Source organism: Coregonus clupeaformis, chromosome 14 (genome assembly GCF_020615455.1).
Source record: "Coregonus clupeaformis isolate EN_2021a chromosome 14, ASM2061545v1, whole genome shotgun sequence".
Classification (NCBI taxonomy): Eukaryota; Metazoa; Chordata; class Actinopteri; order Salmoniformes; family Salmonidae; genus Coregonus; species Coregonus clupeaformis.
In genome coordinates, this window is record NC_059205.1 from 22,442,930 (window position 1) to 22,469,772 (window position 26,843).

Sequence of the window (26,843 nt, forward strand, 5' to 3'; positions counted from 1 at the left end):
CAGTTGAGGTATACCAAACCTTTTTTGATATACTCAGAGGACCGTTATTAGCATGTGTACCATTTACACTCCTATGTAAATGGTAGATTATCAGACACTCAAGAAGAAGGTCTGATTTCATTATTACTGAAACAGGATACAAGTGGGAAATATAGCGATCCAGTCCATTTAAAAATTGGAGGCCCCTTACACTTCAGTGTTGTGATGCAAAAATTCTATCAAAATGTATAGCGCATAGAATTAAAAGGTATTGTCAGACATTATTAATTCTAATCAGACAGGTTTTTTTTACATGGACGATAGATTGGAGATAATATAAGGCAAGGACTGGAAACAATAGAACACTATGAAAAATCTGGGAAACCAGGCCTGCTATTCATAGCTGACTTTGAAAAGGCTTTTGATAAAGTATGACTGGAGTTTATATATAAATGCCTGGAGCATTTCAATTTTGGAGAATCTCTTATAAAATTGGTTAAAATCATGTATAGTAACCCTAGGTGTAAAGTAGTAAATAATGGCTATTTCTCAGAAAGTTTTAAACTGTCAAGAGGAGTAAAACAAGGTTGTTCACTATCGGCATATCTATTTATTATGGCCATCGTAATGCTAGCTATTAAAATAAGATCCAACAATAATATCAAGGGATTAGAAATCCAGGGCTTAAAAACAAAGGTGTCATTGTTCGCTGATGATTCATGTTTTTTTTTAAATCCACAACTTGAATGCCTCCACAGCCTCATAGAGGATCTAGATACATTTTCTAACCTCTCTGGATTACAACCAAATTAGGATAAATGTACTATATTACATATTGGATCAATAAAATAAAATAAATGTACATTACCGTGTAGTTTGCCAATAAAATGGTCTGATGGTTATGTGGATATACTCGGTATACATATCCCAAAATGAATAAATTATCTCACTCCAATACATTTAATAGAAAGTTAGCAGAAATAGATACGATTTTCCTACCATGGAAAGGTAAATACCTGTCTATTTGTGGAAAAATCACCCTGATTAACTCTTTAGTATTATCCCAGTTTACCTATTTGCTTATGGTCATGCCTACGCCTAGCGAACTGTTTTTTTTTATTATATGAGAAAATAATTTTCCATTTTATTTGGAACGGCAAGCCAGACAAAATTAAACGGGCCTATTTATGTAAATAATATGAATTCGGAGGACAGAAATTATTAAATATTAAAGCATTAGACCTATCACTAAAAGCTTCAGTCATACAAAAGTTATACTTAAATCCGAACTGGTTCTCTAGCAAATTAGTAAGATTGTCTCACCACATGTTCAGGAATGGTCTTTTTCCCTTTATTCAGATTACAACCTCTCACTTTCAGTTATTTGAAAAGGAAATCCTCTCCCAAATATCAATATTTCTAAAATAAGCCATAGAAAGTTGGTTGTAATTTCAATGTAATCCTCCAGAAACAACAGAACAAATAATAAAACACATATTGTGGTTAAACTTAAATATATAAACTGATAGAAAACCATTCTTTTTTGAACAAATTTTTAAAAAAGGTATAATCTTCGTAAATGATATCATAGGTAGGACTGGTGGAGTTATGTCGCACAAGCAGCTAACAAAAAAAATATGGAAATGTCTGCTCTACCCAAAATTACAACAAAATAATTGCAGCATTACAGCAAAAATGGAAGAGGAAAGTGGAAGGGGGGGGAAATAAGGAACTTGTCTGTCGGCCCTGCATTAAAGACCATAATTGGTTAATTGTGATAAATAAAAAAGTATAAAAGTTTCATTTCAGGACCAAAGGATTGACAGCGTCCCATATAGATAGCAAAATAGTTGGGAAAAGATTTTTGACGTACCGATTCCATGGCAAATGGTTTATGAACTGATACGCAAAACGACGCCGATTCAAAACTTAGAATTTTTCAGTTTAAATTATTATACAAAATTCTTGCTACCAATATAATTATATTTATATGGGGGATACAATCTTCCCAGCTCTGCAGATTTTGCTGCGAAGAGACAGAATCATTAGATCATTTGTTTTGGTACTGTCCATTTGTAGCTTTTTTCTGGTCACAGGTCCAGGAAAGGCTGATGGATTGCAATATTTACCTTGAGCTAACCCTGCAGATAGCACTACTGGTGATCTGAAAAGTCATAGTCAATCGATCAATAATATAATAATACTTTTAGCAAAAATGTTTATTTTCAATTTACAATATGTAGAAACAATGAGAATAGAATGGTTCAGAACTTTAGTGAAACATCACAGTACAGTTGAAAAATATATGGCAAATAGAAATCCAATATGGATGGTGTGAAGAGAGAGATGGGAGGGATTGAATGGAGCTGAAGGTTGGGACTAATAACAACAAGATAACTAATGTAAAACATACTGTGTCCATAATAAGTATATAGTTTATAGATTAACAACTTTTGTGAAAGAGCACAGTTTGAAAGATATGGCATAGAGGTTGAGGGTAGAGGAAGTTCAGGAGTAAAAACAAAAAAAATAGAACTATTGTAAAATTGACTGTGTCCATAAAATGTATATAGTACGTATAAGCTGGAAGTAGAGGCCTAAGTGTTGTTTTCCAATAGTTTACTCCAAGTAGGGGAGGGGTGGTGGGGTTGGAAAGTAATAAAGGAAAATATATTTTTTTAAAGGATATGTACAGTTGAAGTCGGAAGTTAACATACAGTGAGGGAAAAAAGTATTTGATCCCCTGCTGATTTTGTACGTTTGCCCACTGACGAAGAAATGATCAGTCTATAATTTTAATGGTAGGTTTATTTGAACAGTGAGAGAAAGAATAACAACAACAAAATCCAGAAAAACGTATGTCAAAATTTTTATAAATTGATTTGCATTTTAATGAGGGAAATAAGTATTTGACCCCTCTGCAAAACATGACTTAGTACTTGGTGGCAAAACCCTTGTTGGCAATCACAGAGGTCAGACGGTTCTTGTAGTTGGCCACTAGGTTTGCACACATCTCATCTGCAGATCTTCTCCAAGTCATTAAGGTTTCGAGGCTGACGTTTGGCAACTCGAACCTTCAGCTCCCTCCACATATTTTCTATGGGATTAATGTCTGGAGACTGGCTAGGCCACTCCAGGACCTTAATGTGCTTCTTCTTGAGCCACTCCTTTGTTGCCTTGGCCGTGTGTTTTGGGTCATTGTCACGCTGGAATACCCATCCACGACCCATTTTCAATGCCCCGACTGAGGGAAGGAGGTTCTCACCCAAGATTTGACGGTACATGGCCCCATCCATCGTCCCTTTGATGCGGTGAAGTTGTCCTGTCCCCTTAGCAGAAAAACACCCCCAAAGCATAATGTTTCCACCTCCATGTTTGAAGGTGGGGATGGTGTTCTTGGGGTCATAGGCAGCATTCCTCCTCCTCCAAACACGGCGAGTTGAGTTGATGCCAAAGAGCTCGATTTTGGTCTCATCTGACCACAACACTTTCACCCAGTTCTCCTCTGAATCATTCAGATGTTCATTGGCAAACTTCAGACAACCCTGTATATGTGCTTTCTTGAGCAGGGGGACCTTGCGGGCGCTGCAGGATTTCAGTCCTTCCAGGCGTAGTGTGTTACCAATTGTTTTCTTGGTGACTATGGTCCCAGCTGCCTTGAGATCATTGACAAAATCCTCCCGTGTAGTTCTGGGCTGATTCCTCACCGTTCTCATGATCATTGCAACTCCACGAGGTGAGATCTTGCATAGAGCCCCAGGCCGTGGGAGATTGACAGTGCTTTTGTGTTTCTTCCATTTGCGAATAATCGCACCAACTTTTGTCACCTTCTCACCAAGCTGCTTGGCGATGGTCTTGTAGCCCATTCCAGCCTTGTGTAGGTCTACATTCTTGTCACTGACATCCTTGGAGAGCTCTTTGGTCTTGGCCATGGTGGAGAGTTTGGAATCTGATTGATTGATTGCTTCTTTGGACAGGTGTCTTTTATACAGGTAACAAGCTGAGATTAGGATGACTCCCTTTAAGAGTGTGGTCCTAATCTCAGCTCGTTACCTGTATAAAAGACACCTGGGAGCCAGAAATCATTCTGATTGAGAGGGGGTCAAATACTTATTTCCCTAATTAAAATGCAAATCAATTTATAAAATTTTTGACATGCGTTTTTCTGGATTTCTTTGTTGTTATTCTGTCTCTCACTGTTCAAATAAACCTACCATTAAAATTATAGACTGATCATTTCTTTGTCAGTGGGCAAACGTACAAAATCAGCAGGGGATAAAATACTTTTTTCCCTCACTGTACACTTAGGTTGGAGTCATTAAAACTCGTTTTTCAACCACTCCACAAATGTCTTGTTAACAAACTATAGTTTTGGCAAGTCGGTTAGGACATCTACTTTGTGCATGACACAAGTCATTTTTCCAACAATTGTGTACAGACAGATTATTTCACTTATAATTCACTGTATCACAATTCCAGTGGGTCAGAAGTTAACATACAATACGTTGACTGTGCCTTTAAACTTAAAAAGATTCCAGAAAATTATGTCACGCTTTAGAAGCTTCTGATAGGCTAATTGACATAATTTGAGTCAATTGGAGGTGTACCTGTGGATGTATTTCAAGGCCTACTTCAGTGCCTCTTTGCTTGACATCATGGGAAAATCAAAAGAAATCAGCCAAGACCTCCGAAACATTTTTGTAGACCTCCACAAGTCTGGTTCATCCTTGGGAGCAATTTCTAAACGCCTGAATGTTCCACATTCATCTGTACAAACAATAGAACGCAAGTATAAACACCATGGGACCACGCAGCCGTCATACCGCTCAGGAAGGAGACGCATTCTCTCTCCTAGAGATGAATGTACTTTGGTGCGAAAAGTGCAAATCAATCCCAGAACAACAGCAAAGGCCCTTGTGAAGATACTGGAGGAAACACATACAAAAGGAGCTATATCCACAGTAAAACAAGTCCTATATCGACATAACCTGAAAGGCCGCTCAGCAAGGAAGAAGCCACTGCTCCAAAACCGCCATAAAAAGGCCAGACTACAGTTTGCAACTGCACATGGGGATAAAGATCGTACTTTTTGGAGAAATGTCCTCTGGTCTGATGAAACAAAAATAGAACTGTTTGGCCATAATGACCATCGTTATGTTTGGAGGAAAAAGGGGAAGCTTGCAAGCCAAATAGCACCATCCCAACCGTGAAGCACGGGGGTGGCAGCATCATGCTGTGGGGGTGCTTTGCTGCAGGAGGGACTGGTGCACTTCACAAAATAGATGGCATCATGAGGAAGGAAAATTATGTGGATATGTTGAAGCAACATCTCAAGACATCAGTCAGGAAGTTAAATCTTGGTCGCAAATGGGTCTTCCAAATGGACAATGACCCCAAGCATACTTCCAAAGTTGTGTCAAAATGGCTTAAGGACAACAAAGTCAAGGTATTGGAGTGGCCATCACAAAGCCTGACCTCAATCCTATAGAAAATGTGTGGGCAGAACTGAAAAAGCATGTACGAGCAAGGAGGCCTACAAACCTGAGTCATTTACACCAGCTCTGTCAGGAAGAATGGGCCAAAATGTACCCAACTTATTGTGGGAAGCTTGTGGAAGGCTACCCGAAACGTTTGACCCAAGTTAAACAATTTAAAGGCAATTCTACCAAATAATAATTGAATGTATGTTATCTTCTGACCCACTGGTAATGTGATTAAATAAATAAAAGCTGAAATAAATCATTCTCTCTACTATTATTCAGACATTTCAAATTCTTAAAATGAAGTGGTGATCCTAACTGACCTAAGACAGGGAAATTTTATTAGGATTAAATGTCAGGAATTGTGAAAAACAGAGTTTAAATATATTTGGCTAAGGTGTATGTAAACTTCCGACTTTAACTGTACATCTTACGAGCACCTGAACTAAACTAAATGATTTGCCTCCTCAGGTATGCAAAATATGTCGATATGAGTGTTCAGAAATGTTACAAATGTGGGATTATTTAGTAAGTATGTGCCAAACCTCCACCTTCTTGAGGGTGGTTGTGTTTTACTAACTGGTAATGAAGCCAGCAGGGCAGAATGATCTGATATACAGTGGGGGAAAAAGTATTTAGTCAGCCACCAATTGTGCAAGTTCTCCCACTTAAAAAGATGAGAGAGGCCTGTAATTTTCATCATAGGTACACGTCAACTATGACAGACAAAATGAGAAAACAAAATCCAGAAAATCACGTTGTAGGATTTTTTATGAATTTATTTGCAAATTATGGTGGAAAATAAGTATTTGGTCACCTACAAACAAGCAAGATTTCTGGCTCTCACAGACCTGTAACTTCTTCTTTAAGAGGCACCTCTGTCCTCCACTCGTTACCTGTATTAATGGCACCTGTTTGAACTTGTTATCAGTATAAAAGACACCTGTCCACAACCTCAAACAGTCACACTCCAAACTCCACTATGGCCAAGACCAAAGAGCTTTCAAAGGACACCAGAAACAAAATTGTAGACCTGCACCAGGCTGGGAAGACTGAATCTGCAATAGGTAAGCAGCTTGGTTTGAAGAAATCAACTGTGGGAGCAATTTTTAGGAAATGGAAGACATACAAGACCACTGATAATCTCCCTTGATCTGGGGGTCCACGCAAGATCTCACCCCGTGGGGTCAAAATGATCACAAGAACGGTGAGCAAAAATCCCAGAACCACACGGGGGGACCTAGTGAATGACCTGCAGAGAGCTGGGACCAAAGTAACAAAGCCTACCATCAGTAACACACTACGCCGCCAGGGACTCAAATCCTGCAGTGCCAGACGTGTCCCCCTGCTTAAGCCAGTACATGTCCAGGCCCGTCTGAAGTTTGCTAGAGTGCATTTGGATGATCCAGAAGAGGATTGGGAGAATGTCTTATGGTCAGATGAAACCAAAATATAACTTTTTGGTAAAAACTCAACTCGTCGTGTTTGGAGGACAAAGAATGCTGAGTTGCATCCAAATAACACCATACCTACTGTGAAGCATGTGGGTGGAAACATCATGCTTTGGGGCTGTTTTTCTGCAAAGGGACCAGGACGACTGATCTGTGTTAAGGAAAGAATGAATGGGGCCATGTATAGTGAGATTTTGAGTGAAAACCTCCTTCCATCAGCAAGGGCATTGAAGATGAAACGTGGCTGGGTCTTTCAGCATGACAATGATCCCAAACACATCGCCCGGGCAACGAAGGAGTGGCTTCGTAAGAAGCATTTCAAGGTCCTGGAGTGGCCTAGCCAGTCTCCAGATCTCAACCCCATAGAAAATCTTTGGAGGGAGTTGAAAGTCCGTGTTGCCCAGCGACAGCCCCAAAACATCACTGCTCTAGAGGAGATCTGCATGGAGGAATGGGCCAAAATACCAGCAACAGTGTGTGAAAACCTTGTGAAGACTTACAGAAAACGTTTGACCTGTGTCATTGCCAACAAAGGCTATATAACAAAGTATTGAGAAACTTTTGTTATTGACCAAATACTTATTTTCCACCATAATTTGCAAATAAATTCATTAAAAATCCTACAATGTGATTTTCTGGATTTTTTTTCCTCATTTTGTCTGTCATATTTGACGTGTACCTATGATGAAAATGACAGGCCTCTCTCATCTTTTTAAGTGGGAGAACTTGCACAATTGGTGGCTGACTAAATACTTTTTTTCCACACTGTACATATTGGTAAATACTTACACCCAGTAGTTAAACTTACCTTGGCTGCAGGAATAAACAATAAGTCGATTCTAGAGTATTCTTTAACCTTTTGGTTGTGAAAGAGTCCAAAATCTTTCATTTCTGCTTTTAACATTTTAGCTGCCTGTGTGAGGTTGATATTATTAGAGGAAGAGCTATCACTGGAATGGCCCAGTACCAAGTTAAAATCCCCTGCCGTTATTATCTCTGATGAGGGGCACGTTAACTTCAAAAAGACGTCTTGGTAAAATGTAGGATCATCATGGTTAGGCCCATACACATTCACAATGGTAATGTACTCAGTGTTAATGAAACCTTCAATGATCGCAAACCTACCCCCTTTGTCTTTAATCTGAGATTGTAGCTGAAAGGGGCAATGCTTATTAATGAGAATGGCCACCCCTCTTGCCCGAGAAGTGAAATATGAATAGTACACATTACCCACCCACTCTCTCTTCAGTTCATCATGCTCAGAGTCAATCAGGTGTGTCTCCTGAAGAAGAGCTATATCAACCTTATGCTGCTTTAGATTATTCAGAATGCATTTGCACTTGACTGGGCATTTAGTACCCCTAATGTTAAGTGTCATAAATGTATAGTTATTAGGTGCCGACATCTTTAAAGAAAATAAGAAAGAGGGAAAAAGATCAACAAAATTGGGTTGATCGTATACAAATTATCTCCACGGCCTCGAGGAAACCATAAAATATCAAATTTGAGCGCTTTTGGAAATTTTCATAAAAATCTAATTTCTCCTCGAGTTTAGAGATGGCGTATTCCAACTTCTTGTACTTTTGATCCAAGTCCTCGTGGACGTCCAGGATGGCAGCCTGGTGGTCAGTATGATATTTTTCTAACTTTGTCACTCGTCCCTATGTGACTTCCTGGTCTTTGTGGAGTTTATCGACCAGCACATACATTTTTATGAGGCGTTCTGAAAGTGTCACTTGGATTTTTGTTATACCCTTGTCCATCTCCATTCTGAACCATGCTGGTACTTCTTCCAAGCTAGCATCTGCCAAGGCCAAAGACGCGTTGTCAGAGGGGGGCACTTTTCCATGCCTTGTCTGAGGCTTTGCAAGATTGGGCATCTTTTGTTTTGGCGATAAAATATATGTTTTAACTTCCAACTCACTATTAACGAACAGGTAAACCATGTCAAAATGACTTACAAATTGTCAAAAGTTCGAGGACGCTACGCAGACACGTCTTCTTAGAGCTTCGCCATTGCCGGAAGTCGCAAATACAGACTTAAAAAAATAATTTAGTCTTTCAAGTGACATTATGAATTAAACATTGTCATAACCAATTTAACAACTTTCTTACCTCAACTGATCCACATGGTTTCCACTTTGAAACTGTCAAAATAGCACTCGAGATCCACTCGCCATCCAGTCATCTACCGGGGCACTGAGGCAAATGGCAGATTTGCTCCATGAATTTTCATTGAAGTAAAAACAAATCACGCCCATAAAGCCCTAAACCAATTATATATATTTGTAGCTCATGTTGTCATGTGTAAATGGCAGTTTTCAGAAATAAAATTGGTGATTGGATGGCAGTGTTATTAAGGTTTTAAACCATCGTAACTATTATTCCGAAATTAGAACGCTCCGGCTGGAAAGGGTTAACTCTACAATTTACTCAAAAAGAAAAGGCACCCTGGGAAATATGCAAGTTAGGCTTCACAGTGTTACAACAAAACCCTAAAATGATTTACTGTAACACTACAGGTGTTCATTTCTTTCACTGAGAAAGTGTAACAGTGTCAGCGCTAAGCAGTGAGTCCAGTTTACTCTAAATCAAGTGTTATGTTTTACACTGTAGGTGTTGCGTAATACTCTACAGTAGGGCTATGCAAACACCACAATTGAGTTCCTTTGAACACTATAATAATGAGGAATACTGAAACAGAGTTAAATCTTTAACACTTTAAAAAGTGTTATTTTAACACCAGTACAGTGGGACTCATATGTTCATTGAAAATAGTGTACACCATTGATTTTGCTTAGTGGCTGATATGCCACTGGGAATGTGTTCAAACAATGACTGACTGAATTCTATAATTATTTTATGATAAAGCACCTGAGCTCATTTCGCATGTGTCCAGTTTGACATTGACTACACTTAAAACAGGAACAAATAAATATTGGAGCAGCTAGTGATTTACACCACTCGCTTTGATCTTCAAAAGAAAGCATTGGGTTTGATATGCTTTCAAATAATGCAACATCTGGTATCTCATGCATGAATCACAATATTGTTGAGTGTGTTTGAATCTGCTTCCGAAGTACAAAAGACTGAAACAGTTTAAAAGTGAATAAGGGCCACTAAACAGACAATTCCCCTGGGATAATCTTTTCATACATGTCCAAGGCTTTTAACTGGAAAGCTTCTTGACTATTTCCTTAAATGCATTTCCATATAGTTAGGCGTGGTACTCATTCTTTAATACTTTTGATATTCCAAGTATCCTTTGGTAAATTAGCCATGGCAAATTAAAGCAGGACCGGGCAACAGAGAACTGCAACAATGGTCTTGTGGTCTTTGGTGAAATTTCCCTTAGTGTTAATTCCAGTGAAGTGGTTTCAGTAAGACCCTCAGAATGGTACTATAAACAAGCTTCTTAGCCACAGAGAGGAATTTGTGAGTGATCTCTTATGAGAGTGTGGTCAAAACACATCGGTCTGTCCCTCACGTGCATGGGCACATGTATGTGTGCTCGCACGCACACAAGCATTCACACACACAAACACACACACAAACTTGTATCCTCACCCATGAACAAAAATAAAGTAAAGTCCTAAGTCTGAGGGTTTCCTGGATTATTGTGTGTGTTTGGGGAAGTGAGAGAGGTTGGTGCAATATCGTGACCTAGATACCATCTGAGACACAGTGTGCGTCCCAAATGGCAATCTATTCCCTATATAGTGCACTAATGGGCGGCAGATAGCCTAGCGGTTAGAGCGTTGGGCCAGTGACTGAAGGGTTGACAGATGTGCCCCTGAGCAAGGCACTTAACCCTGATTGCTCCAGGGTCACTGTTGATAATGGCAGACCCTGGCCTGTGACCCCAGTCAGGTATAGTTGGGATATGAAAAAACAAAAAAACGTTTCTATTTCACGTGTGAAATCAGACAAATATAAGCACATACCAAATTATTATTATTACTGCTTTTAAAAGTAGTGCACTCCATAGGGAATAGGGTGCCATTTGGGACGCAACCATAAACTAAACTGCAGCTTTGCAGCTGAGCTTGCAGGTGCAGGAAGCCAGAAGAGAGCTGCTCCAGGCATGGTTGTTGTTTCTGTCTGCACAGAATGAGACCTGTAGAGTATTGCCAGTCTGTCCCGTAACTCAGGCTAACGCGTTGATTGTCCAAAGGTTTAGTTTTTTGGATGTTTGTAACATTACATTTGTACTTTAATTGAACATAAGCTAAACTGCAACAAGTCAAACATCACTTTCTCTCTCTGTCTCTCTCTCTTTCTCTTTGTTTCTTTCTCTCTCATATCCCTCGCTCTGCCAAGACAGGGGAGAGGTCAGGGGGTTTAAAATGTGTTCCTGTATAGATAAAGCCCCAAAAAGGTAATCAAGTTTATATGTACAGTATCTAAAGTTCAAATAACTTTAAGCCTTCGTCTCACCGAGGTACTCTTTCAAAGTCTGTGTTCAGGTTTGAGGAGAAGGATAATTTTTCCCAAATTACATTATTGAAACCATACTGTGGTGTATTGGAAAAATAATACAGAATTACTAATGCATGCAGCTGTGCGGATTGATTAAAAACACTTACTCCTTTGAACGTTGCTGCTGATTTTTTTCGGTATGGGAAAGAGAATCTAAAGGTTGAAAATCGAAACCTCTGCAGAGCCTGAGTCCACACGAGAGAGAGAGAGAGAGAGAGAGAGAGAGAGAGAGAGAGAGAGAGAGAGAGAGAGAGCAGAGAGAGCAGAGAGAGCAGAGAGAGAGAACAATGTAATCAACAGAAAAAGGTTTGAATCGAGGCTTTTCTGACTAATATTGTCTTTGGCACGCTTCCAGATTCTCTGTGCAGGGGAATTCGTGCCAAACGAAAGCTCTTCCAAGCCTGGAGTATTCTCAAGTGGGCTGAGTGTTGTTTTCGAAAGTGGTGCAGAGAAGAATACCCTGACTTTTTTTTTCTGCTAGGACAGCTACTGTCTCATTCATTCTCTGCATGTTAGTAGAGAAAGAAAGCTGGTTAGAGGTATCCAACTTAAACTTTTCTGTGGTTAATAGTATTTTACTCAAAGTTAATCAAGCTCTGTTTGTACTGTACTGTAGGCCTACTGGTAGCAACACTCTTCAAAGTAAAGGTGCAAGTTGGAACAAAATAAGGTTCTTGAGAGCAACGCCACTGCAAAACCATTTTAGGGTCTCTGAAGAACCATACATGGGATGGTTCTTTTAAGAAAACAAACACTGGGGTTATTTTACACCATTGAGTGTTAATGTATCTCTTTACAGTGTTAATTTAAATCTTGAATCAACACTGGAAATTATACACTGAAATATCAACACTAGTTAACAGTGGCCAAATTGCTGTGTGCTATGAAAGGGACACATCTGCAGGCTTCCCCACACTTAAAGGTAGACTCAGCAATATGACGTAGATGCAGAAAGTAAACAGCATAGTGGGTAAATTTCCGCAACAACTAAGAGCGTTGAAGCGTGAGGTTCAACTTCTCCACTGTTTTGGTTCTGTGGCTACCACGCTGTGAACAGCGTGAAGCGAACCCGTGCACAGGTGCAGATACTGTGTGTGACTGTGTGAGAGCGAAGTCTTGCATCTCGCACATCTCAATATCTGCAGTGCTGCTCATGGCAATGTCATTTAGCTCAGTCTACCTTTTCTCAAAGGTTATTTATTGGGCAAGAGTTCTCCAAGGAGCTGAGGAAGAACCATTTAAGAAACTTCATTTTTATCGGTGTAGAATGCATAGCTAAAGGACCATCCTATACCATCCTAAGTAGTCTTCAGAAATATTTTACAGAAATCCGTCTTTAATTTACAGTAGTGTGCGGGAGTGAATATGATTCTACTGCCTCCTCCTCTTCTCTAACTCTCTTTCTCTCATGGCCCTTGTGTCCTGGCCTTGCAGGGCACTGTGGGACCTGACTAGGGGACTGAGAGTTTGGGAACTTGGGTACTAGGGGACTCAGAGTGGATAACTCTATAGCTAACCTCAGGGCACTGTCATCTTTCCCATGCCCCCTTCGTCACACAGTCGCTATCACGTATCCCACTTAGGTATTCACTTGTTATTATTATCCTCATAATTCTTTATTAATATTTATCTTCTTGGCGGGGACCCGTTTCCAGGGTGACTTGCATAGCTTACATTTTTACGTATTGTGTGTTTACGCAGCTGCCCTACTTCTCTGAGCTGGTTCTGGTCAAGCATGTCAGTGCAGATTTCCCCCTTCCAGTCGTCCTGTGCCATCTGGTTGCTGTGTGTGGCTGTGCCTCTGGCTGGACTACGCATGGACTGTGAATTTATGGTTGAGAAGGAGGGCAGAAGGTAGGGGGAGGGTGGGTTGGGGGTTGGTGGAAGGGGATGCAGATAGAAAAGTTTGTATGGTGGGATTTTCACATTTGCAACACTAATACCATTCACCCAGTGACCATGTGCTGTCATAATTTGCCATAATCAACATATGGCTGATGGTTTGGCTTCTGCCCTTAGGACTCCATATGGATGCGATAAGAGATGCCCCATGTCTGTCTCCAGGCATCTATTATACATAACATACTGCAGTATGTATGGTGTGTCAGATGCTGAATTATGTATGTATGATGACAGATGAAGTCCCAGCTCCTGCTCCTAATCCGAAGTCCATTCAAGTCCACATATTGAAATCAGTTTGTTTTTCTACACTTCATTAATAGAAAACACATTCTCAATCAGGAGTAAAAAAAAAAAAAGACCTGCAGTATTATGTTGGAAAGTGAAAAACTGTGGAAACATCTGAACTATACATGGCTTTGGCCTGACTCAACTGTGTGGAGGCCCTGTATTGTGAGGCCCAGCTAACTGCTCTGCCCTACTCACAGGCTGCTGACTACAACAGAAAATGGGCGATCATGTCACAAGCCACGCACCAAAAATATGGAATCACAGGAATGATCCTCAATTGTCTGCCTTTAATCTAAAAAAGAGAGAAATGAATCTCCCTACCAGGTCATGCTCAATAATTCCCTCCACTTTTCCATCAGTTTGATTTCCTACCAGACGCTCAACAACCGTTAAGCCTCCCTTCCCCGTCTTGAGGAGTCGCAGGTCACCGTAGATATATAATGCGTCCCAAAAGGCACCCTAATCCCTATAGTGCACTACTTTTGACCAGAGCCCTATAGGTTCAAAAGTAGTGTACTATATAGGGAATAGGGTGCCATTTGGGACTCACAGGCCGTTGACTAGAGAGACTGAAATTAGATATTAACTTTCCTCATTAAAAGCCACTTGACGATGTCTGTCTGTCTCTCTGTCTGCTGGTAATGTCCCCAGGCTATGTCCCGCCCCTCTGTGCCTTTCCTTTGTCTAACAGGAAACTGTCAGCCAAACAAACACACACATGCACACACACGCGTGCATGGACACACAGACGCACATGCATGTGTAAATATACACACGCATGCACGCACACGGACATGAGCACACACAAACACACACTCCTGTCTGCCAGGGGACTCAATGATTTGGCACAGCTGTAATAATAAATCAAAGGATTACAGGTTGTTCATAGAAAGGAAGGGATGGAGGAGGGAGAGAAGAAGAGGAGGCAGCCCCATGTTCAGACATGTTGAAACAGTAGCTAGCAAAGGGTGGGTTGACGGTACGGGAGGGTTTCTCTTTCTCTCTAGACAAGGGTGGAGTTTTATTGCTCTGAAACTTTCAGAGACCTCTGAGAAACTAGCCTCTCTTCCCAAAGGTGGGTGGCTTAATGACCTGTGGAGTTAGTCCTGCTGTCTCAAAGATATGATGCCCTCAGAAAAAGATAGAAAGAGAGAGGAGAAAAAATAACTAAATGGGATTCAAATAATTGAACCGATGTTAGTCAATTTAAAAAATAATAATTAACTGACATTTTGGCAAATCGCTCAGCACTACAGAGAAGACAGGGAAGAAACCACAATTGATCTACCTTTAGGCTGCTATACATACTGTATTTATTTGGTTTGCCATTCTATCATTTCTTCATGGAATTTTAGTGGTAAATAAATATATATATAAATATAATTCCAGAAATAGTTTTACGAACTTCATATATTCTCAGCACTACACCCCTTTTGCACACTTTTGATAAATGAGCCCCCTGCTTACCCCTGCTGCTGCCAATGGATTAGTAGTAGTTTCACTCTACTGCTTCACTGGCCAGTCTGATTGCACAACCTGCATGCATCAAACACCTTTATTAAAATTCCATATGGGAAAAGAATCAACAACAACAAGTTGCTTCCATGTCTTCCCAGAAACGGGGGAAAGCTGGGAAAGGTAACTGACGCGTGTGTGTGTTTGTTATCCCAGGGACATAAGTTTAACTTTTATCACACAGAAATACCTAAACAATCCCCTGCCATAAAACTCAAATTTGGCTCACCACCATATGAAGATGTATGTCTCCCACGAGTGCCTTAAAGGGAAATTACTGAGTGCTATAGATGACAGATAGAAATCCAGTTTTTTTGCCCACTTCTCCCTGGAAACACAAGCGCACGCACACATACAAACTCAACTCAGCGGTGCTGTGGTCCAGGGCTAGTATTCCAGAGTCCCCATGCTTTTATAAGGCTGTCTGTCAGAGGAGGGAAGTGAATCAGCCCTGGGTGTAGCTACTCTTGCCAGTGTGTGTGTGTGCGTGCGTGCGTGTGTGTGTGTGTGTGTGTGTGTGTGTGTGTGTGTGTGTGTGTGTGTGTGTGTGTGTGTGTGTGTGTGTGTGTGTGTGTGTGTGTGTGTGTGCATGTGTGTCAGCCCTAACTACGCATCCCAACAATATAAAGTAGTACTCACAGAGCAGCTGTCTCAGCTACCCCACCCAAAATCACTGCAGTCATATTTTCAGTTGATTTGTCTTGCCCTCATCTCTGTCATGATGGTGTGTGTTGTCTGGCAATATTTATATTGAGTGTTTAGATATTTTGGTTTTTAGAGAGACTTCTATGCATGTTTGTGCTTGAGTGTTTAGTGCCTTGGTATCCATGGATATGTTTGATTAACATACAGTTAATACAGTGTTATGTATTCTGTAGCATCCTTGTGCTGTTTCTGTGAATGGGAGTTTGGGACATTATGGTGAGTTTACACTGAATACAAGGTTACATCACCTAAACTGATGACATCACACTATGGGAGCAACAAGGTCTCATGAACTCACACACACACACACACACAGACACACACACACACACACACACACACACACCTACACTATGAGGGAAATAGGAACTTCATAGTGTCTTGTCATAACCCATTACCATTGTCATTTGTCATCTGTGTCTTCCTCATCGTGGTCAAAGGATGAGCAGGATGTTATGAAGCCCAGAAAGACCAATGAGGAGGACATCAATGACATCAGGGGACTCAGAGCACATCCTTTGTTGTCAATGACGGTGAAGTGAAACATGTGGTCTGTGTCCCAAATGGCACCCAATTCCCTGTATAATGCACTCCTTTTGACCAGGGTCCATAGGGCTCTTGTCAACAGTCATGCACTATGTAGGGTATAGAGTGCCATTTGAGACACAGACCACATGTTTCACTTCACTGTCATTGACAACAAAGGACGTGCTCTGAGTCCCCTGATGTCACTGATGGTTAAAGAAGAGAGGAGCGTTAGAATTGGATGAGTATGTCTTTAAAGCCAAAATAAAGCCATCTAAAACAGCCATTTAGACATAAAGACATACTAACCACGTTTACATCCAACCATTTCATGCAGATTAATCACCTGACGCATGAAAAAAGTAACGACTGTGCTGATGGCAACATGAAACGACAGTACAATTTTATAAATACCGACAGACAATTTGTTCGTTCGACATGGTGGGATCTTTTTGTGTCTGTAATATAAATGATGCAAGAAATGGTGGTGGAAACGCCTTTATGCTCAAATATTGCTATAATAACCATCATATCGAAGTTAACTTGGAGTCACGCGATGATATGTTGTGTAGTCCTCCCACTACGACTCGGGAAAGCATGCAGTTTATTCGGCTACAGATGAAATAAGTTATGATGAACTTCACATGGTGGTGAATGTCCAAACTGATGAGCTTGATGCTCCTTTCCAACAAATAACGAGGGTCTTATTCCGTTTGATAAAAATAAAAAATATAACATTGCTCTTATCCATAATAATCTCATAATGTAGGCAGCCTACCATTACTGTATCTGTGAGCTGTTGGCTAGAACGCATGTGCCAAGACCAGAGAGGGCACATTTGCTATATAATGCAACAGTTTTTGTGACAAAACCATCAGTAGAGTTAAAAATGCGATGAAAACCCATTTAACTTGTATTTTTTAATTCAGTACATGGGAATTTCACGGCAAAAGTTATTTTTATGTGCACTACTTCATCACGCATAGCCTTTTATCCGCAAAAAGTATGTTTGATGAAAACACCTCTTGTTTTATGCAGATTTTAGAATATTTGCATGAAAATCTGTCGCAAATGAATGAATGGAAACCTAGCTAATGGCATACTTTTTTAGGGGGTTATTTGGGTTCGTTTTAGTGTCTCTCTCCATTGTAAAGACTCTGTTGTTTTGTCATTTTCATGTCCTCTTGTGGAAATATTATCCAATATTTCTGTATCCAAATTCTTCTGATTATAGATTTTAAAGGGGAAGGGGTTGACTGGAAGCCTACTAAACTGCCAAAGCTTTCAGGCCTATAGCTGTTTTGTTTTACTCAGGAAAGTTATCCAAGAGCGTTCTGTGCATGGAGGAAAAGGAAGAAAGAAATTCTGTTTTGTAATTATGCCCTACGTTGCACTACTAAAATGGTTCCCCTATGGCGTTGCGCTCAAGAAACGTATTTGGTTCCAACTTGCACCTTTATTTTAAAGAGTGTAGCTACAAGTAGGCCTACAGTACAGTACAAACATAGCTTGATTAACTTTGAGTAAAATAGTATTAACCAGAGAAAGGTTTTAGTTAAATGTTGAATAAAGTTTAAATCCACCTCTAACCAGCTTTCTTTCTCTGCTAACATGCAGAGAATGAACGACAATAGCTGTCTTAGCAGAAAAAAGTCTGGGTATTCTTCTCTGCACCACTTTCGAAAACAACCCTCAGCCCACTTGAGAATTCCCTGCACAGAGAATCTGGAAGAGTGCCAAAGACAATATTTGTCAGAGAAGCCTCGATTCAAACCTTTTTCTGTTGATTACATTCTTCTCTCTCTCTCTCGCTCGCTCTCACTCTCTCTCTCTCTCTCTCTCTCTCTCTCTCATTGAACAAAGAGGAAATTGTGCTAATTTGTGTTAGCGGCAATGTTCTTTCATGTTTCTGATTAACTTTTTCCTAAAATCCTTCCCCACACCAACTTCTTATTCTTTATATTTAAACACATTTTATTCTGTGCAGTTTTAGGATACCACTCCACTATTTTAATTTATAAAGAATAATGAAGAATATTCAAAACAAAATGTCTTATCCGCCAATCATCAATTAAGTATTTTGGATCGGAGTGCAATATATCTACTACAGCACGGCATCTATGTTTATGGTCTGTATTCCATATTGCTTCCAAGATCTGTCACGCTCGTTCATCGACGGGTCAGACCAAGGCGCAGCGTGATATGCGTACATTTTTATTAAATATTAAACACAACGACAAAACAACAAACAAAATGAAACGTGAAGTCCAAGGCAGTACAACACAACATACCTTAACTGGAACAAGATCCCACAACCCACTAGTGCCAATAGGCTGCCTAAGTATGGTCCCCAATCAGAGACAACGAGCGACAGCTGCCTCTGATTGGGAACCACACCAGCCAACATAGATCTAGATATACTAGATCTCAACATAGAAAATACAACATAGAAAAACACAACAAGGAAAATACACACCCTGACTCAACAGACAGTGGGGAAAAAAAGTATTTAGTCAGCCACCAATTGTGCAAGTTCTCCCACTTAAAAAGATGAGAGAGGCCTGTAATTTTCATCATAGGTACACGTCAAATATGACAGACAAATTGACAAATTATGGTGGAAAATAAGTATTTGGTCACCTCCAAACAAGCAAGAATTCTGGCTCTCACAGACCTGTAACTTCGTCTTTAAGAGGCTCCTCTGTCCTCCACTCGTTACCTGTATTAAGATCTCACCCCGTGGGGTCAAAATGATCACAAGAACGGTGAGCAAAAATCCCAGAACCACACAGGGGGACGTAATGAATGACCTGCAGAGAGCTGGGACCAAAGTAACAAAGCCTACCATCAGTAACACACTACGCCGCCAGGGACTCAAATCCTGCAGTGCCAGACGTGTCCCCCTGCTTAAGCCAGTACATGTCCAGGCCCGTCTGAAGTTTACTAGAGTGCATTTGGATGATCCAGAAGAGGATTGGGAGAATGTCATATGGACAGATGAAACCAAAATAGAACTTTTTGGTAAAAACTCAACTCGTCGTATTTGGAGGACAAAGAATGCTGAGTTGCATCCAAAGAACACAATACCTACTGTGAAGCATGGGGGTGGAAACATCATGCTTTGGGGCTGTTTTTCTGCAAAGGGACCAGGACGACTGATCCGTGTAAAGGAAAGAATGAATGGGGCCATGTATTGTGAGATTTTGAGTGAAAACCTCCTTCCATCAGCAAGGGCATTGAAGATGAAACGTGGCTGGGTCTTTCAGCATGACAATGATCCCAAACACACCGCCCGGGCAACGAAGGAGTGGCTTCGTAAGAAGCATTTCAAGGTCCTGGAGTGGCCTAGCCAGTCTCCAGATCTCAACCCCATAGAGTTGAAAGTCTGTGTTGCCCAGCGACAGCCCCAAAACATCACTGCTCTAGAGGAGATCTGCATGGAGGAATGGGCCGAAATACCAGCAACAGTGTGTGAAAACCTTGTGAAGAATTACAGAAAACGTTTGACCTGTGTCATTGCCAACAAAGGGTATATAACAAAGTATTGAGAAACTTTTGTTATTGACCAAATACTTATTTTCCACCATAATTTGCAAATAAATTCATAAAAAATCCTACAATGTGATTTTCTGGGAAAAAAATTCTCATTATGTCTGTCATAGTTAACGTGTACCTATGATGAAAATTACAGGCCTCTCTCTTCTTTTTAAGTGGGAGAACTTGCACAATTGGTGGCTGACTAAATACCTTTTTCCCCCACTGTATATGCCATATTTTCAATTTAAGCCTACTAGAATGTGTGTGCCCCCAGGCTTGGAGGGAAGCAAAAGTCATTCCGCTACCTAAGAATAGTAAAGCCCCAGTTACTGGCTCAAATAGCAGACCAATTAGCCTGTTACTAACCCTTAGTAAACTATTGGAAAAAATGGTGTTTAACCAGACACAATGCAATTTTACAGTAAACAAATTGACAACAAACTTTCAGCATGCTTTTAGAGAAGGACATTCAACAAGCACAGCACTAACACAAATGACTGATGATTGGCTGAGAGAAATTGATGATAAAAAGATTGTGGGGGGTGTTTTGTTATACTTCAGTGGCGCTTATGACATTATCGATCATAGTCTGCTGCTGGAAAAACGTATGTGTTATGGCTTTAATCCACCTGCTATATTGTGGATACAGAGTTACCTGTCTAACAAAACACAGAGGGTGTTCTTTAATGGAAGCCTCTCCAACATAATCCAGGTAGAATCAGGAATTCCCCAGGGCAGCTGTCTAGGCCCATTACTTTATTCAATCTTTACTAATGACATGCCACTGCCAGAGTGTCTATGTATGCTGATGACTCAACACTATACATGTCAGCTACTACAATGACTGAAATAACTGCAACACTTAACAAAGGGTTGCAGTTTGTTTCAGAGTGGGTGGCAAGGAATAAGTTAGTCCTAAATATTTCTAAAACTAAAAGCATTGTATTTGGGACAAATCATTCACTAAACCCTAAACCTCAACTAAATATTGTAATACATAATGTGGAAATTGAGCAAGTTGAGGTAACCCTGGATTGTAAACTGTCATGGTCAAAGCATATTTATACAACAGTAGCTAAGATGGGGAGAAGTATGTCCATAATAAAATGCTGCTCTGCCTTCTTAACAGCACTATCAACAAGGCAGGTCCTACAGGCCCTAGTTTTGTCACACCTGGACTACTGCTCAGTCGTGTGGTCAGGTGCCACAAAAAAAGGACTTAGGAAATGCAATTGGCTCAGAACAGGGCAGCATGGCTGGCCCTTGGATGTACACAGAGAGCTAATATTAATAATATGAATGTCAATCTCTCCTGGCTGAAAGTGGAGGAGAGATTGACTTCATCACTACTTGTATTCATGAGAGTTATTGACATGTTGAATACACTGAGCTGTCTGTTTGAACTACTGGCGCACAGCTCGGACACCCATGCATACCCCACAAGACATGCCACCAGAGGTCTCTTCACAGTCCCCAAGTCCAGAACAGACTATGGGAGGTGCACAGTACTACATAGAGCCATGACTACATGGAACTCTATTCCACATCAAGTAACTGATGCAAGTAGTAAAAATTAATTTAAAAACACATTAAAAAACACCTTATGGAACAGTGGGGACTGTGAAGCAACACAAACATAGGCACAGACACATGCATACACATACACGATAACATACGCTCTATACACACGTACACATGGGATTTTGTACTGTAGATATGTGGTAGTGGTGTAGTAGGGGCCTGAGGGCACACAGTGTGTTGTGAAATCTGTGAATATATTGTAATGTTTTTAAAATTTTATAAACTGCCTTAATTTTCCTGGACCCCAGGAAGAGTAGCTGCTGCCTTGGCAGCAGCTAATGGGGATCCATAATAAATACAAATACAAATACAAACCCATGGTAATGTAATAGTACGTGTGAGGCAGGAAGGCTTGGTACAGTACAGGATGAGTGCTAAAAAAAAACATTATTTCTAAGAGTGTGTGCACTTCTCTCTCTATCTTGCCTTTCACCGTCACTTCAAGAAGAGTGTTTGTGCATTGTCTTGATCTCCTGTTCTTTAAGACAGGACAGTCAGTTTATGTAAAGCAATGCACTGTAAGTAAATTAATGCTTTATAACTCAAAGCACCAGGCTCAAGTGAGCAGGGTAAACAGATAGAGAAAGTTTGAGTGCAGACACTAATCAACCCTATAAGACTTGGGTCTCAGCCAGTAGCTTATTTACAATATTTACAATTAGTATATTTATTAAACTCCATCTGACTGGCTGCAGTAAGTCAATAAACAGATACATAATTTTTACTCTCTCAAACTTTAAAGCAACAGAGTTAGAGCTCCATTGCACAACAGATTATACAGGAAACCCTGATTCAGCACTTTACAGTGCATGTCCTCTGTTGTTTATATGGACCCCAAGACAACTCAATGGGGTATCCACAAAATGTACATAAATCTGTGCTTTCTACTCCACACAGATAATGAGTGCCAGTTTCTCCATGTCTTCTACTGAGTGCATTTTAGTGAAGGCATAAGTACATTTTGAGAGCAATGATTTTGTGGATTGGTTTGTCCAACAATAGGCATGGCACCCATAAATATGTCACAGATGTGCTTCGTTTTTCTGCTGCGGCCCCTCTTTTCTCAAGTGAAAGATCACAGGGTCTAGCTAGCAGGGGGAGGCTGTAAGTCTTTAATGCTTGTCTTTGATCATGTTGTCTCTGTTTGTGTCCCAAATGTCACCCTATTCCCTATATAGTGCACTACTTTTAACCACAGCCCATATGGGATATGGTGCAATTTGGGAGGAAGCATCTCTGTGGCTGGGTGGAGAAGGAGCTAAGATCTGTCACTAATGTCCCAGTATCAAACCACTGGGCAAATGTAATTTAATCGTGGAAATTTGGGTAATATTTGGTTGAGATGTTGATCAATGAGACTTGAAGTTTTTTGAATTCCCAATGTGTTTTCACTATGCTTTCAACCATCTAAAAGCACAACCATATTCCAATAGAAAAACGATGTCAGATTTTTGGTTTAGTTGTCATCTAAATGTGTTATCACTTTGCTTTCAACCATTTAAAAGCACAACAAAGTTCAAAGTTCACGAGACAGCCTACAGGGAGGAGGTGAGGGCCTTGGCGGAGTGGTACCAGGAAAATAACCTTGCCCTCAACATCAACAAAATGAAGGAGCTGATCGTTGACTGCAGCAGACAGCAGAGGGAGCACGCCCCCATCCACATCGACGGGGTAGCAGTTGAGCAGGTGAAAATCTTCAAGTTCCTCTGTGCATAAACACTGACAATCTGAAATGATCCACCCACACAGACAGTGTGGTGAAGAAGGTACAACAGGAGGCTAAAGAAATTTGGCTTGGCCCCTAAGACCCTCACAAACTTTTACAGATGCACCATTGAAAGCATCCTGTCTCAGGCTGTATCACCTCCTGGTACGGCAACTGCATCATCTGCAACCGCAGGGCTCTCCAGAGGGTGATGCGGTCAGCCAAACGCATCACCGGGAGCACACTGCCTGCCCTTCAGGACATCTACAGCACCCGGTGTCACAGGAAGGCCAAGAAGATCATCAAGGAACTCAGCCACCCGAGCCACAGCCTGTTCTCCCCGCTATCATCCAGAAGGCAAGGTCAGTACAGGTGTAACAAAGCTGGGAAAACAGCTTCTATATCAAGGCCATCAGACTGTTAAATAGCCATCACTAGCCTGCCTTCACCCAGTACCCTGCCCTGAATTTAGTCACTGTCACTAGCCGGCTACCACCCGGTTACTCATCCCTGCACCTTAGAGGCTGCTGCCCTATGTACGTAGACATGGAACACTGGTCACTTTATTAACGGAACACTGGTCACTTTAATAATATTTACATACTGTTTTACCCATTTCATTTGTATATACTGCATTTTGGCAAAGTCCATCCTATTCAACTATTGCTGTACATACTGTATACTATTCTATCAACGTATTCTTCAGATATACTATATATTCTATACACATACTGTCCATAATGTCTATACATCCATCACATATACAGTATATACACTGTATATATATATATATATATATATATATATATATATATATATATATATATATATACAGTTGAAGTTTGAAGTTTACATACACCTTAGCCAAATACATTTAATTCAGTTTTTCACAATTCCTGACATTTAATCCAAGTAAAAATTCCCTCTCTTAGGTCAGTTAGGATCACCACTTTATTTTAAGAATGTGAAATGTCCGAATAGTAGTAGAGAGAATGATTTATTTCAGCTTTTATTTCTTTCATCACATTCCCAGTGGGTCAGAAGTTTACATACACTCAATTAGTATTTGGTAGCATTGCCTTTAAATTGTTTAACTTGGGTCAAACTTTTCGGGTAGCCTTCCACAAGCTTCCCACAATAAGTTGGGTGAATTTTGGTCCATTCCTCCTGACAGAGCAGGTGTAACTGAGTCAGGTTTGTAGGCCTAATTGCTTGCACACGCTTTTTTCATTTCTGCCCACACATTTTCTATAGCTTTGAGGTCAGGGCTTTGTGATGGCCACTCCAATACCTTGACTTTGTTGTCCTTAAGCCATTTTGCCACAACTTTGGAAGTATGCTTGGGGTCATTGTCCATTTGGAAGACCCATTTGCGACCAAGTTTTAACTTCCTGACTGATGTCTTGAGATGTTGCTTCAATATATCCACTAAATTTTCCTTCCTCATGATGCCATCTATTTTGTGAAGTGCACCAGCCCCTCCTGCAGCAAAGCACCCCCACAGCATGATGCTGCCACCCCCGTGCTTCACGGTTGGGATGGTGTTCTTCGGCTTGCAAGCTACCCCCTTTTTCTTCCAAACATAACGATGGTCATTATGGCCAAACAGTTCTATTTTTGTTTCATCAGAACAGAGGACATTTCTCCAAAAAGTATGATCTTTGTCCCCATGTGCAGTTGCAAACCGTAGTCTGGCTTTTTTATGGCGTTTTTGGAGCAGTGGCTTCTTCCTTGCTGAGCGGCCTTTCAGGTTATGTCGATATAGGACTCGTTTTACTGGGGATACAGATACTTTTGTACCTGTTTCCTCCAGCATCTTCACTAGGTCCTTTGCTGTTGTTCTGGGATTGATTTGCACTTTTCGCACCAAAGTACGTTCATCTCTAGGAGACAGAAAGCGTCTCCTTCCTGAGCAGTATGACGGCTGCGTGGTCCCATGGTGTTTATACTTGCGTACTATTGTTTGTACAGATGAACGTGGTACTTTCAGGCATTTGGAAATTGCTCCCAAGGATGAACCAGACTTTTTTTTCTGAAGTCTTGGCTGATTTCTTTTGATTTTCCCATGATGTCAAGCAAAGAGGCACTGAGTTTGAAGGTTAGCCTTGAAATACATCCACAGGTACACCTCCAATTGACTGAAATTATGTCAATTAGCCTATCAGAAGCTTCTAAAGCCATGACATAATTTTCTGGAATTTTCCAAGCTGTTTAAAGGCACAGTCTTAGTGTATGTAAACTTCTGACCCACTGGAATTGTGATACAATGAATTATAAGTGAAATAATCTGTCTGTAAACAATTGTTGGAAAAATTGCTTGTGTCATGCACAAAGTAGATGTCCTAACCGACTTGCCAAAACTATAGTTTGTTAACAAAAATTTGTGGAGTGGTTGAAAAACTAGTTTTAATGACTCAAAAGTTTGGATACACTACTCATTCAAGGGTGTTTCTTTATTTTTACTATTTTCTACATTGTAAAATAATAGTGAAGACATCAAAACTATTAAATTACACATATGGAATCATGTAGTAACCAAAAAAGTGTTAAACAAATCAAAATATATTTTATATTTCAGATTCTTCAAATAGCCACCCTATGCCTTGATGACAGCTTTGCACACAATTGGCATTCTCGCAACCAGCTTCATGAGGTAGTCACCTGGAATGCATTTCAATTAACAGGTGTGCCTTCTTAAAAGTTATTTTGTGGAATTTCTTTCCTTCTTAATGCGTTTGAGCAGATCAGTTGTGTTGTGACAAGGTGGGGGGGTATACAGAAGATAGCCCTATTTGGTAAAAGACCATGTCCATATAGTGGCAAGAACAGCTCAAATAAGCAAAGAGAAACAATAGTCCATCACTACTTTAAGACATGAAGGTCAGTCAATACGGAACATTTCAAGAACTTTGAAAGTTTATTCTAGTGCAGTCGCAAAAACCATCAAGTGCTATGATGAAACTGGCTGTCATGAGGACCGCCACAGGAATGGAAGACCCAGAGTTACGTCTGCTGCAGAGGATAAGTTAAATAGAGTTACCAGCCTCAGAAATTGCATCCCAAATAAATGCTTCACAGAGTTCAAATCACAGACACATCTCAACATCAACAGTTCAGAGGGGACTGGCCGGAGGACCCGTTGAGACCTGGCACGTCCAGCAGAGGGAGCCACCGCCGCGTGATGTACTCCATCTGTCACCAGGCCTCGACGAGTCTCCCCCTGGTGGCTTCTCCACGGTACGCTACACCCCCCGTCAGTGCGATGTACGTCTCCCTTCTCGATAGGGCATTCGCCCCCGACCTGTGCACAACAGAAAAAGAGAAGCGTTGAAGGAACAAGAAACATCTGGTTACTCGATCGTTGTGTCCTTTCCCCTGGCCATCCAGACCAGGAGAGCATGGTCTGTGACCAGGGTGAAGTGAGTGCCCTACAGGTAATATTTAAGGATGTCTAGCGCCCACTTCACCACTAGACACTCTTTCTCGACAATCAAGTACTTATTTTATCTGGGTGTACCTAGGACAGGACGGCCCCTAGTCCCGTGTCGCAGGCATCCGTCTACACCAGCATCGGTACCTGGAAACCTGGTGTCACTAGAATCGGATGGGGGCACAGTGCTTCCTTCAGGCGCCTGAATGCCGCTTCGGCCTCATCCGACCACTGTTTTTGGGAGGCGGGCCATGGTCAGATTGGCA